This window comes from Rhinatrema bivittatum, chromosome 7 (genome assembly GCF_901001135.1).
Source record: "Rhinatrema bivittatum chromosome 7, aRhiBiv1.1, whole genome shotgun sequence".
In the NCBI taxonomy this organism is placed as follows: Eukaryota; Metazoa; Chordata; class Amphibia; order Gymnophiona; family Rhinatrematidae; genus Rhinatrema; species Rhinatrema bivittatum.
Window position 1 is genome coordinate 97,650,313 of NC_042621.1, and position 14,902 is coordinate 97,665,214.

A 14,902-nucleotide genomic window follows, 5' to 3' on the forward strand; every position below is an offset into this window, starting at 1 on the left:
ACGGAACCCCGGCACCATGGCCATAAACAAAATCGAGCCGTGGTACGGTCAGCGGCCAGTAGGCCGCGAGGGCCAAATTTGACGGTAATCAACAGAAAACGGGTAAAAACTTACCTGCAGCTTGAAAAAAGTTAAAGGAGGGACCCCTGTGGGGCAAGTTAACTTTTAATAATTCCGTGAAGAAAATTCCTGTCAGGAATCTCTGCAGAGCTCCATAACCACGAGGCTACTGCTGCGCGGAAAAAAGAAGACTAAAGAGGGACCCCTGCTGGCTGCAGGGTTAGTGCCATACTGGGCATGCCCAGTAGAGGCCAGTCAAAGTTCTAGAAACTTTGACAAAAGTGTTCCGTGATTGGGCTCCATCCTGTGATGTCCTGTGAGAAAGTAATGTACCAGATATAGGTATGCAATAACTTCTGAAATAGAAGAGAGTCTATGAAGGGGTTTAGGAACATAGGCCCTCGTGGAGCGAGTACCGGTTCCTATCTGCTATCTGCAATAGTAACTCACGATCTCCGTAGCTGCGATAATGTCTTAGACAGAAGGGAGTCTTCAGAGATTAGGAACATAGGCCTTCGTGGAGCAAGTACCGATTCCTATCTGTAATAGAACTCACAGTATTTACGTCTGCGATCGCTTCCAGGCAGTAAGGAGTCTTCTGAGAATTCAGGAATGTAGGCCCTCAAGGAGCGAGTACCGGATCCCATCTTAGCAGTCTGAAATCAAGAAGAGAGTGCGGGGCCGCCGAGGAGCAGGTACCCCTTGGTAAGTTTGTGGAGACAGAGCAGTAGAGAAGTTTCTCCTCCTCCTTGCTAACTCGATCCGTAGTAGCAAACGAAGACCTTTTAAGTTTGAAGCGGATGACGTCAATATGGGGGGACTCCCCCGAGGTTTACGCCCTTGCCGGTACAACTCTGGAACGCACGCGTGATTACATCATGAGGAACATGGCGGATCCGCAGCGTCAGGCCAGCCCGGGGATTCTGGAGAGAAGCGGCGAGGAGAAGCCGCGGCAGCATCTGTCCGTCAGAGCCGAAGGGAGTCGCCACAAAGGTAGAGAGGGTGGAGCAAGGGCGAGAACAGGCACGAACGCAACAGTTACTGATGACGTAGGGCGCGCGTGCTCTGATGTATGTACCAGCAAGGGCGCAAACCTATCGGCAATCTGAAATAAAGAAAAGAGAGCGAGGCCCCCGAGGAGCGGGTACCCCTGGTAAGTCTGAGGAGGCACAGTAGCTTGGACGAATCCTTGCTAACGCGACTCATTAGTACATACTGAGACCTTATATATTGGAAGTGGATTACGACACTACGGGGGGACGCCCCCGAGGTTCGCGCCCTTGCCGGTACAACTCTGGAACGTGCGCGCGATTACGTCATCAAGAACATGGCGGATCCGCAGTGACAGGCCAGCCTGGGGATTCCGGAAAGAAGCAGTGAGGAGAAGCCGCGGCAGCACCTGTCCGTCAGAGCCGAAGGGAGTCACCACAAAGATAGAGAAGGTGGAGCGAGGGTGAGAACAGGCACGAACGCAACAGTTTTTGATGACGAGGGCGCGCGCACGCGCGCGCTCCGATGTATGTACCAGCAAGGGCGTGAACCTCGGGGGCATCCCCCTGAGATGATGTCATCCGTTTCCAATATATAAGGATTCAGTATTTGCTAACGAATCGAGTTAGCAAGGATTCGTCCAAGCTACTCTGCCTCCTCGGACTTACCAGGGGTACCCGCTCCTCGTGGGCCTCGCTCTCTTTTCTTTATTTCAGATTGCCGATAGGAACTGGTACTCGCTCCTCGAGGGCCCATGTTCCTAAACACTCTGAAGATTCTCTACTGCCTAGAAGCTATCACAGATACAGACACCTGTGAATTACCACTGCTCTCTCAGAGCTTTCCCTGGAACCAGGTACTCGCCCCTCGAGGGCCTAACCCTTTCCAGCTACTGAGCTTCTTAAGACCTTATGTGAGTTTCTCATCTAGTTCTGGCTATGAACACGCATACCCTGTCTACTCACTATCTATAGTTTCTCTACAGCTCAACCCTGGGATCGTGGTTCCAGTACCTGAGGGACTTCAGCCCTGCCAGGCATATCTGCTCACTACTGCCACCTCTGGTGGTTCTACTAACCTGTCTAATAAAGAATTATCTGTGTCTGTCTCCGTACTCAAGCCTAGCCGGTGGTCCCTCTCAGGATATCCTCCTGGGGGCGCAGTCATCTGACATCGGCCCAGGGATTCACCTATCTACATTCTTCTACAGCTGAGTGTCCTCTCTAAGCACTCCGCTGGTACAGTGTGCTAACTCCTCCTTCCACAGGAGCCATAGCATAACAAGATTGCTAACTCCCTAGCAAACCTAACAAGATTGCTAACTCCTCATGGGATCATAACAGATTGCTAACTCCAACTCCTTCCTCCGTAGGAGTTAGTGCCCAACAGATTGCTAACTCGTCCCCCTCTTGAGGAGTAGAACCTACAGATTGCTAACTCCTCCCTCCGTGCGAACTATAATCTAACAGACGGCTAACTCCTCCCTCTCCAAGAGTTGATTCATAACAGATTGCTAACTCCCATCTGCTTGCTCCTCCCATCAGACAGCAGATCCGTAACAGATTGCTAACTCCAGTGGATCCAACTTTAAATTAGAGAAGCAGTACTTCTGGGAATCCAGCTTAAGGTATGAGATGTCAGTACCCATGGACCCGGCACACCTCTCCGCTTTGCAGGCTATACCGGGCCTGGCTCATCGCATCTCAGAACAGCAAGAAACCTTGGAGAAACTTACTGCAGCATTCCATCAGCTTCATACACAGAAGACACAAGGCACCACTTCTACTCAAAAAGGTCAGTTACAGGAGGTAATTTTAAAGACTGCTGTTCCACTGGCTGCTCCTATTCGCTTCACCGGAGAACTCCAGAAGACACGTGGCTTTTTGAACCAGTGCAGCATGCATTTCACCTTACAGCCTTCATTGTTTCCCACGGACCTCTCTAAGACCACCTTCATCCTGTCATACTTGGATGGGAGAGCCTTGTTGTGGGCATCCACCTTGTGGGGACGTAAGGACCCTATTTTGCAGGACATAGAAGGATTTATGGACTTGTTTAAATCCGTTTTTGATGACCCTGCTCGTATGTCTGTTGCCGGGTTTGCTTTAGTGGACTTGAAGCAAGGCAAAGGATCATTGGCTGAATTTGCCATAGAATTCAAGACTCTTGCAGCAGAACTTCACTGGGACCCCAGATGTCTCAAGACTCTTTTCTGCAGAGGTCTGTATACCCTCTTGAAAGACGAGCTGGCCGCTCGCCAGACACCTGACTCATTGGAAAAATTGATAGCCTTAGCTACTCGGATTGATTGTCGGCTCCGAGACAAGGTGAAGGAACTCTGGCCTAAAGTGTTAACGGGGTTGAAACAGGCCAGTACCCCTGCATTTCGGATGGATGGTCGACTCCGAGACAAGGTGAAGGAACTCTGGCCTAAAGTGTTAACTGGGTTGAAACAGGCCAGTACCCCTGCACCTCGGATGGGTCCAGCAATTCCTGCTGTTGATACAGATGAACCAACGCAACGTGGTCATGGTCACTTGACCTCAAAAGAGAGAAGATTTCAGAAGAAACGCGGCCTGTGCATGTACTGTGGTCAGCCCGGCCATGATGTCTCTACATGCCCCATTCGTCTGGGAAACGGACGGGCCTAAGTCCCGCAGGAGGTCTGTTCTTGGACCATACAGCATTATCTCCTCCGCTCTCTCGTTTAGTCTCTGTGACCTCTGAACCAGCAACGGTTCGAACCCCTGCCCTGTTGGACTCAGGGGCAGGAGACAACCTTATTCTCAGACATCTTGTGGAAGACTTGAGGAGTCCTTTCGTCAAATTAGAAGATCCATTACTGCATCACAACTTGAAGTGGGCTTTGAACGTTCCTTTACATCGCCACTTCTCTTGAGGATCTTGATGACGTCCACAGCCGTTCACACCTGGCTGCTGATATTCATAGCGGTTGCTATGTTTGCCATGACTAGATGGTGCTCTACAGCTTTACTGTCTTCATGGACTATAAATCTAGAGATATCTGTTACGTTCCTTACGGAAACAATCTCCTTCTTTGTACTGGAAAAAACTATGCACCCTATCATCCTGGGGTTACTCTAGCTGCTGATGCACCAACCCCAATGGACTGGGCATCCCTGGATTTCTCACGATGGGACCCAGAGTGTTGGGAGGTGCCTTAAGGAGATCTTGTCTATCATATGTATGCCTACAACTCCAGCGAGGCCAGGACTGCCGTCCCAAGATGCATCCTTCAGAGCAGTTCTCCAAAGAGGAGGTCGGTGTACCTCCTCCACATGGGACTTGTATGGTGCCCTGGGTCTAGAATTTCGGTGCCGCTAGAAGGACGACTGTATCCTTCCTCAGTTTACCAAGGAAGCAATTTCTAATGCTGTAGTGTCTGAAGCACTACAGCATTAGTTCCGAAGAAGATATCTCTAGCAACCAGCCTGTTTGATTGCTGGTACTGCCACCATCTCTCTTCCAGCTTCATCTACAGGAGAGTTATCTAGAAGTGGGTTCTGGATGTACCCCATCATTGCCACTTCTGTTTAAGTTCTGTCATGTCCATAGCAGCTAGGTTGCTGCTGAATTCAACACTTCATCCAGTTACCTTACGGAGAAATTAACCTTTGAAGTGGCGTTGGACGCACCCCAACATTGCCACTTCTGTTGAAGTTTCCGTGACGTCCGTAGCAGCTATGCTATTGCTGCTGTATTCAACACCCCATCCAGTTTTACTACGGAAGAAGTTACTCTTAGAAGTGGGGTTGGACGCACCCCAACATTGCCACTTCTGCTGAAGGTTCGGTGATGTCATAGCCACTAAGCTATTGCTGCTGAAGTCAACACCGTATCCAGTTACATTATTGAAGAGTTACCTTTAGAAGTGGGTTTGGACGTACCCCAACATCGCTACTTCCATTGAAGTCACAGTGGCGTCTATAGCAGTTAGCCATTGCTGCTAAATACTACCATCTCTCATCCAGCATCGTCTACTGGAGAGTCATCTTTAGAAGTGGATTTGGACATTGTTCAACATCACCACTTCCACTGAATTCCTCAGTGATGTCCACAGCAGCTCTACCCATTGCTGCTGATTTAATCAATTACACTCTGAAAGATTCTTCCAAATCTCAAGATCCACCTGTCACCTTTGCAGAAGATGAAATAGAATACAAGTTTGAAGAGGTTTTGGATGTTCGTAAAAGAGACAAAACTTTTGAATACCTTATGAAATGGGAAGGTTTCGGCCCCGATGAAAATTGTTGGGAGCCTCAGACCAATATCTTGGACAAAGAGATGCTTTATCAGTTTCACCTCGCGCATCCTTTGAAACCTAAGCCTGGTACCCGAAGAGGAGATAACCCTTTGAAGGGGGGTACTGTTGCGTCCGTCGCTGCTCGACGCCCTCTCTCCGCCCTCTTTACCTCTATGGCAACTCCCTCTGGGTCTGATGGACTGCTAACTGCCGCAAAGTCTTCTTGCCGTCTCTCTCCGGCGTCCCCGGACCAGCACGACGCTGTGGATCCACCATGTTCCTGATGACGTAGGGCGCACACGCGCGCGCTCTGATGTATGTACCAGCAAGGGCGTGAACCTCGGGGGCGTCCCCCTGAGATGACGTCATCTGCTTCCAATATATAAGGTCTCAGTATTTGCTAACGAATCGAATTAGCAAGGATTCGTCCAAGCTACTCTGCCTCCTTGGACTTACCATGGGTACCCGCTCCTTGGGGGCCTCGCTCTCTTTTCTTTATTTCAGATTGCCGATAGGAACCGGTACTCGCTCCTCGAGGGCCCATGTTCCTAAACACTCTGAAGATTCTCTACTGCCTAGAAGCTATCGCAGATACAGACACCTGTGAGTTACCACTGCTCTCTCAGAGCTTTCCCTGGAACCAGTACTCGTTCCTCGAGGGCCTAACCCTTTCCAGCTACTGAGCTTCTTAAGACCTTATGTGAGTTTATCATCTAGTTCTGGCTATGAACACAGCATACCCTGTCTACTCACTATCTATAGTTTCTCTACAGCTCAACCCTGGGATCGTGGTTCCAGTACCTGAGGGACTTCAGCCCTGCCAGGCATATCTGCTCACTACTGCCACCTCTGGTGGTTCTACTAACCTGTCTAATAAAGAATTATCTGTGTCTGTCTCCGTACTCAAGCCTAGCCGGTGGTCCCTCTCAGAATATCCTCCGGGGGCTCAGTCATCTGCCATTGGCCCAAGGATTCACCTATCTACATTCCTCTACAGCTGAGTGCCCTCTCTAAGCACTCTGCTGGTACAGTGTGCTAACTCCTCCTTCCACAGGAGCCATAGCATAACAAGATTGCTAACTCCCTAGCAAACCTAACAAGATTGCTAACTCCTCATGCGATCATAACAGATTGCTAACTCCTTCCTCCGTAGGAATTAGTGCCCAATAGATTACTAACTCTTCCCCCTCTTGAGAAGTAGAACCTACAGATTGCTAACTCTTCCCACCGTGGGAACTATAATCTAACAAACTGCTAACTCCTCCCTCTCCAGGAGTTGATTCATAACAGATTGCTAACTCCCATCTGCTTGTTCCTCCCATCAGACAGCAGATCCTTAACACTGTCTCAATCTGTGGTAGGTTGTGTAGGGTGCACAGTGGGACAGTGTGGTCCACGACCAGCCCTTGGGCTGTGTAGGGCATGCTGTGGTGCAGTGCCTGTTGAAGCTGAACTCTAACATGAACCTGAGCCTTCATCCATGTTCCTCGTCTCTAGAGCCTTCATCCGAATTCCAAGTCTTCATCTAAGTTTCAAGTCTTCATCCAAATTCCAAGTCTTCAATGTCTTCGTCCATGTTCCTTGTCATGCCATGTCATATCCTCATTAACTGCAAACAAAGAACTGTGCGATTATGATGTATTCACCAAATAGTAGATTCATACGAACATCATAGGTGGTAGCTGTTTTATAGGAATGTGATACCTCATATGATATTTGAGCCTCTCTATATTTATCAGAGGGTACTCACTTCAAAGGTGTCAGATATGCACAACGTTAACCATGATTCTGGAAGAGGTGAAGAGGTGACAGCTATAGCGTTATGTGACGGCACAGACTTAAAAAAATACACCGCTGCAATATTGTACCCCTGAAGAAGTCCACGAAACACGGATCATGTCGGGTCTATGCCGGTGCTTTTGGGAAAAGCTGTCACCTCTTCACGCTACGCATAATGAAGGATAAGTGATCTGTCTTAATATATTCTTAATATAAATTAAAAAAAAAAAAAAAAAATCGCAAAGTATAAATTTTGAAAGTTGATACCAATGATTATAAAAAAGGTCTCTTTGCGTTAAACCAATTTCCAGAATCATGGTTAACGTTGTGCATATCTGACACCTTTGAAGTGAGTACCCTCTGATAAATATAGAGAGGCTCAAATATCATATGAGGTATCACATTCCTATAAAACAGCTACCACCTATGATGTTCGTATGTCCTATCCTCAGCCTTCATCTGTTCTGATGCACTCGCCGTTCCAAGCAGCAGGTCTGAAAGGGCTATCAAGTGGCCGGAGGGCTACCCCAGAGAACAGCATTGCATTGTTGGGTCTCACTCTGTGCATGCAGGTTCAGTGGAGGCCTGAGAGCTATGTTTCAAGTCCAAGCTACGTTCCAAGTCCAGCCCATGCCTGGATACACTCGTCTCCCAAGGGCTCACTCTCTCTCGAGCAAGCGACCATACCCTGCGCTCACAACAAGACCAAAGTACAAGAGAGACAAGGCTTACACAAAGGAGCATCCCTACTCAGAGAAAGAGACAATGAAGATAATCTGAGTTAGAAACAAGATTGTTTAACAAGGAAATACTGACAAACTACAAGACACTTACAACTTGAAACTTTAAGTAGTATACATACTTACCATCTATTTTGCTGCCTGGAGGCAGGGAAACAGGAAGACCTGCAAAGAAAAGTGAAAACAAAGAATCAAATTCTTGGACATACTTTACTACTCATGCTTTGCTTAAATCTTGCAAAACTTCAAGCAACTAAGAGTGAATAGTATGTGTGAAGTACTTATCTGATAATTATTCCTGAACATTTGTTCTTGATTAATGGATTACTGACCTTCCAGAAGTAGTCACATCTATAGAGTTCATATAAAGAAAATTCTCTTTATTGTTAAAAAAAATTGTTCATGAAACATTGCATCTTGATTTTTATTCATTTAACTAAATACATGTTTATGCTAATAGACCTTGTTTGTTTTTCAGCAGAAGAAATCCAGTTATTTGGTACCCCTTGTCCCTTTCCTTCTTTTACCCTGCTATCCATCCCTCCCTATCTATGGGAGAGTATATTTGGTGGGGTCTGGTCCCCTTACTTGCAGCACTCAATTGGAGCGACAGCCTCTTAGTGTGTCCCCTGTAAGTATTATTGGCCACATGTCCCCTGTAAGTAATACTGGCCACAAAGACATCATGGCAGGAGCGGCTTCCCCTGGCAGGGCGGTTTACATATTCAAACAGTAACTAGCAATAGTCATTTAGGAAAAAGAGCATCACACCCTGCAGAAGATGACACAAGATGGCAGCATAATAAAGAAACATATATATACTGTGGAGAAAGACTATTTACAATTCCTTCCTTTCCCTAAGCATTTGACCAGCAAATCAAAACAATTTCCTCTCCCTCCCAACATTTCACGAAGAAAGCAACTTACCTCACATTTCCCTTCCTGGCCCCACTCCCTCTCTGCCTTCCACCTCATCACTTCACACTCTCATCAACTTGGGGCAGCTTTTATAAAAGTATGCGCGTGCGTACTTTTGTTCGTGCACCAGGCGCAAACAAATGTACGCCGGATTTCAATAGATATGCGCGTAGCCTGCCTCCGTTCCCTCCGAGGCCGGCGGCCGCTCCACTTCACTTCTTGTCACCGCGATGGCCCAGAGCATGCAAGCCACAGCAGAACAGCCTGAGAGCAGCACTAGAGCCACAGGCTTATACTCTAAAGCTGGCAGTGGAGGAGCAGCGAGAAGCACAGGGGCAGAGTGCAGCTCCTCTGCTATCCCCCACAGCCACCTCTAGAGCTCTGACTTGTGGCTCTGCTTTCCCCGCGGCTCACCTGCTCGTCCGTAGAGGGAGAGCAAGGGCAAGCAGCCTGAGAGTTTCCTGGATCTTCAGCCCTCTGCTCTCTGTCCTTCCTCAGCTCCCCACTGAACCCATCTGTTCCTACCCGGTGACAGATTTAGGGTTTTGCCACCCCCTTTAGCACTGTTGGTGCTGTCATCCACCCTCCCCCTCCTTTGCAGAAAGTCAAACAGGGAGTAGAAGATCTAAGGCTCGGCCCCCACAGTTTCCTGTGTCGGGAATTAGAAAAATCTAAAGCGCATTGGCAAATTTTTCCATTTTTTAATATTACATCCTAAAAATACCAACCTTTTTTTTTCTGTGCAATCTATTAATTAATTAATTAATTAAGTTAGTTATTGTGAAAGAATAAGGAATTTCCAGTATCAGCACAGGGAAGAGATCCTGGAGATGAGGAGAAGAGAAATGGAAAGTGAAAGGACCCGGGATGGGGCGAGGAGAGGTTGAACTGGGGATGGAGAAGAGAAGAGGACTGGGGATGGGGAGGAGGGGAAATGGGGAAGATCAAGGAAGAGGTGGGGGGAAGGGAAGGCCTGGAAACTGGGATGGGGCATGAGGGGGTACTGGGATTAGGGGTTAGAGAAGGGGCTCCGGGATCTGGGGGAGGACAGAGGTAGGAAGAAGAGGTAGGACAGAGGTAGGAAGATCTGGGAGGCAGAATCCAAGATCAAGGGAGGGAGGACCTGAACTGTGATGGTGGGGAGGGCAGGGAGGGCTACAGTCTTGCTCCCCCCTTTTATCCCCTCTCCAGGCTCCTCCCCAGTCTGGCATACACGCACACACACACACACACACACACACACACACACACAAACGTACACAGCATTCTCAGCAGCAATCCCTTCTCTCTCGCACACACAGAACTCTGCCCCCATTCCCCTCTCTCTCAGCCCCCAGACACATGATGCCCCACCAACCCTCCCTCCTCTCCCAGCAACTCCCCTCACCCCCCAGTGATCCCCTACGTAGCTCCTTCTAAATTCCCCAAAACAATCCCCTTTCCTCTGTCTGCTCCTGGTTTGCACCCTTCCCTCCTAATTCCCTGCAAGAGGATCAGGAGGCAGAGGGCTGCTCCCTGCCCAGTGAGATCCAGCACAGCTGGAAGGCAGCAATTCTTCAGCCAGCCTGCTGTCCCCAGACGTTTGCTGCCCCAGGCACCACCACTCTGTCCTGTCCTACCCTCCTTAAACTTAATAGAGGCACCGTAGCTTTTGTAAAGTTTCACAAGGGCGGAGGGGGCCTCGTTCCTTTATGTATCACCACGGCTCTGGAAAACAGTAAGTGAAAGGGAAGGGGGCAAAGTTAGCGAGGCTGGCCTTGTAAGAGAAAGGCCCTCTTACATCACCATTGCGTTTTTTCACTGCTTCACTTTTCTGTTCAAGTCTGCAGGCTGAGGAACCCGGGAGCTCTCCTGGAGAGCCAGAGCTTGCTTTCAAAACCTGGAAACTTCAAGTAAAGCCTGGAGAGCCCCCAGATATGGCTAGTAGGAACTGTTGAAAATCACAACAAAACGAGAATCTGTGTAAATGCAAATGAAAACTGTAACACATCAAGGCATGTACCAAGCTTTACCTTCAAAGGCTCTAATTATCTAAATCACAGGACCTTCAGTCAATGGTTGGGTCTACTGAAGGGAAGGATCAGTTTTTCAGGAATGATTTTACTTGGAAAAAAAAAAAGGTTTTGTAAAATAATTTCAAAATTTAGAAAAATTATAAAATGATATTTTAAAAGTGCCTGTTGTGTGAGTCTACACCCAAAGTCTTTACATCAGGGGTGGCCAATTCCGGTCCTTGAGATCCACAAACAGGCCAGGATTTCAGGATATCCGCCATGAATATGCATGAGATAGATTTGCATATAATGGAAGCAGTGCCTGCAAATCTCTCTTATGTATATTCATGGTGGATGTCCTGAAAATCAGGTCCTTGAATGGCTCTTGAGGACTGGAGTAAGCCACTCCTGCTTTATAAGAAGATCCTAACAGTCAGATAATGAAGCCTTTAAAGCTTGGTAATGCTTTTGTGTGTTGCATGAACGCTTAACACTGCAGCTTTGTTGACCTCAAGCAAACAAGTTTTTTTAAGGAGATCAGAAGCCTAACCAGTAGGATATTCAAAACAGGTCTGCATTCTGTTCATCACTGACATCCTTACTTGTACATCATTTCTCAAATCTCTCTTTCTTTTCTTTTTTTGATCTGGCAGTTTCCTCCTTCTTCTTTCTGGGTCCAGCTTAATCAGAACCAGGGTTGGAATTGAATGTATGAGCCTCTCTTCTCAACTAGCCAGGGATTTCCCCCCCCTATTTCAAGTCCCCATGCCCCCAGCATACCTCGTTTGGTCATTGAAATGACAGCCCTCTTGAGGAGGCCATGCACCAGGGCTCCTTCTGGAACCCCGCAATCATGAGCCCTGAATCCAGCCACCAGGTAACATCAGTAATAAGCAATGACTATGACTTGCTCCCTGCCCTGGGGCCGTGACCCAATACAGCCCTCAGCTCCATGCAACCCAGGGAGCAGAAGACCTGACTCAGATAACAAGCCAGAAACCTTCCTTGTGGTTCTGTACAGCACATGCCACCTGAACCACCAAGCTAGACCCTCTCAAATAAGGTTACCAGACATCCCTGATTTTTGGGGACAGCCCCAGATTTTGGATCAGTGTCTTGAGTTGCTTCCAATCACGACCAAGTTGTACCTGATTAGAGTGGAGCCAGACTTGCAGGGGAACAGTACAGATTAACAGAAAGGAAATGCAGTGTGGGCTGCTGCAGGACTAGAGTCATTGTGTTTCATCCAGAAGCTCTTGCACCACCCTGCCCCTTGCATGGGTTTCCTTGGTTACAGGAGGCTTGTGCAGGAGGAGGGGGCAGGGTACTGCAGGACCTACTGGATCACATATGCTTGCCCTGGCCCCATGATGCATTTATCTTCTGTTTCTGCTGCTGCTACAGTTGCCGTGGCCCAAGACAGCCATAAAAGATGAGTGGGCAGAAACCAGGAAGGGACTGATATTGCAGGGGAAAGAAGCCATAAGGGACCATTGAAGGTGGGGGGGGGGGGGGGGGGGGGAGAAGGAAGGGAAGGGGATTATGATGGGAGAAGGTGGCAGATGAAAAGGATGGTGATTATGCTGGGGGACAAAGGGAGAGTGGAGAGAAGGTGATTTTTCCAGTGGGATGAGAAGGAAGAGGGAATGGAAGGTTATTATGGCAAGGGGATGTGAGGGAAGAGAAAGCACGGTGATTATGCCTGGTGAGTGGGAGGAGAGAAAAGGGAAGGTGATAGCGTGCATTTTCTGACTCCCTTACTATAAATGTCACCGCACCCTACTGCTCACAGCTATAGGGCCAGTCATGCAGTCATGCGGTACAAGTGTTACGACTGTCGCTGGGTTTTGGGTTGATGGATGTTTGGCTGCTACGGCGTCTGCCTGCCGTCCTCTCCGGCGTCCCCGGTCCGGCTTGTGCGCTGCCTCCCGCCATGCTGTCCAGCTGCCTTAGGGCGCGCTCCGCGCAGCGCTGCTTCAAATACTTTCTTTGGCGCGAACCTCAGGGGCGTCCCCCTGTGATGACGTCACGCATCCCGGATACAAACAGCTTACACTACTGCTAGCTAATCGAGTTAGCAAGGCTCAGGTATTCGTAACTGGTGAACTCCTTATGGATGGGATTCACTCTCTGTACCTAGCTACTCTGCCTCTCCATTATTGGACTTACTCTGTTTGAGGTACCCACTCCTCGGGGCCTCTCTCTTCTCTTTCAGGTCGCTGTCTGGAACCGGTACTCGCTCCTCGAGGGCCCATGTTCCCAGACTTGCTGCCTGGTCTTCACTTCTGCCTGGAAGATACTGCTGCCTACACCATTAGTGAGTTACTATCCACCTCTCTCAGAGCTGTTCCCTGGAACCAGGTACTCGCTCCTCGAGGGCCTGCCTCTACTCAAGCTCCTGTGATTCCTACCGAGAGAAACCACTGTGTGAGTACTCAACCAATGAGGCTCTATTCCAGAACCCTGCATCTACTTCATTGTACTCACTATCTAAGTTTCTCTTCATTACAGCACAGTCATTGTGGGATCACTGTTCCAGTGCCCTGAGGGACTACAAGCCCATCCAGGCTTCATCTCTGCTCACTACTGCCACCTCTGGTGGCTTCTCAATACTGTTAATAAAAGATCTATCTGTGTTGTGTGTCCTAAGCTGAGCCTGACCTGTGGCCCCTCACGGGACTTCCCCCGTGGGCGTGGTCAGCAGCCACGGTGTCCAAGGGTCCACCCAAAACCTTACAAACAATAACAATAAGCCACACAGCTAGATCTTGATGTTCTTACAATGAGAGTGGTCCCAAGTGGCAGAGGAAGCTGACATGCCATCAAGTGCTGCTCCTTCTGCCAGCTGCAGTCAGGAGGCAGAGAAGAGCTGTGGATATGGCAGAAGTGGGTGGGAAGATTGAAAGTGCTAGGAATCAGCCGAGTGGGAGACTGAACATGTAGAGAGGGGTAGGAAAAAGGAGACCTATATGGTGGGGAGGGTGCAGAGATAAGGAGACCTAGAAGAAGTAAGAGGGCAGGGAGAGGACAACTGTACATGGGATATGGTAAGATAGAGTTGGAGGGCAGGGAGAGTGAGAGACGATTCGGGGTGAGAATATTAAAGTTTAAGAAAGTAATCAGGATTGAGGGAGAGAACCCAGGATAGAGACGGAAGGAGGAAGGGAAAGGGAGGACCACAGCTAAGAGAGAGGACTGGAGAGGAGAGAGGACAGGGCTGGTGGTGAGAGGAAGAGAGGACTGGATGGTGAGGCAGATCAAATATGGGGAAGAAGGGGATAGAGAAGAAAGAAGACATGGGGATGGGGGGATGAAAAGGGAAAAAGAACCTAGGATGGAGAGTTGAGAGGATCCAGGATAAGAGGAGAGAGGACCAAGCCGGGAGGAAGATGTGACTAGTATTGGTTGGATGGAGAAGGAAATAAGATCCATGATGAGGGAGAGATAGAGGACAAGGAACAGAAGAAAAGGACTGGGGATAGGGAGAGGGAGAGAGGACCCAGGATCGGGAATGATGGAAAGGGACAAAAGACCCAGAAAAGGAGGGGTGGAGATCAAAGGGCTATAGATGGCAAAGACTGAAGAGTGAGAGGATCAAGGTTGTCAGGGGATGGAGAGGGAGAGAAGCCTGGATTCAGAAGGGTGGAGATGAGGCAAGGAATTCAGGGAGATAATGTAGGATGAAGGAAATGAGGAGTGTAAGAAGAAGAAAGCGAATGAGAAAGGAGAGAAGGAGAAATGCCAAAAGGAGAGCAGACAGGAAGAATAGGAAGAGGAAATGAGGAAAAGGAGAAAGAAGAAAAGAAGCAGGATAAGACACTCATCTGGTTAAGTAGCACTAAATTAGCTGGATAAGTAGCCCTATCCCAATCTTCCCACTGCTCATCCATAACTTATCCAGCTATCTACTTAGCTGGATAAGTGATTTATACGGCTACGTGGCAGCCACTGAATATAGCCTGATATTCAACAGCCACCAGATAGCCAGATAATACATTTAGATTCATATACTCAATAGGAAACAGAAGCACATGGCATTATAGTTAAAAGAAGAATGTATTAGCATTAGAAAATGAAGAAAATTGCTTAATGTAATTTAAAACAGAAAACCACTTACCCTGCCCTATATATCAGTTCAGTTCACGTCAAGCAAATTA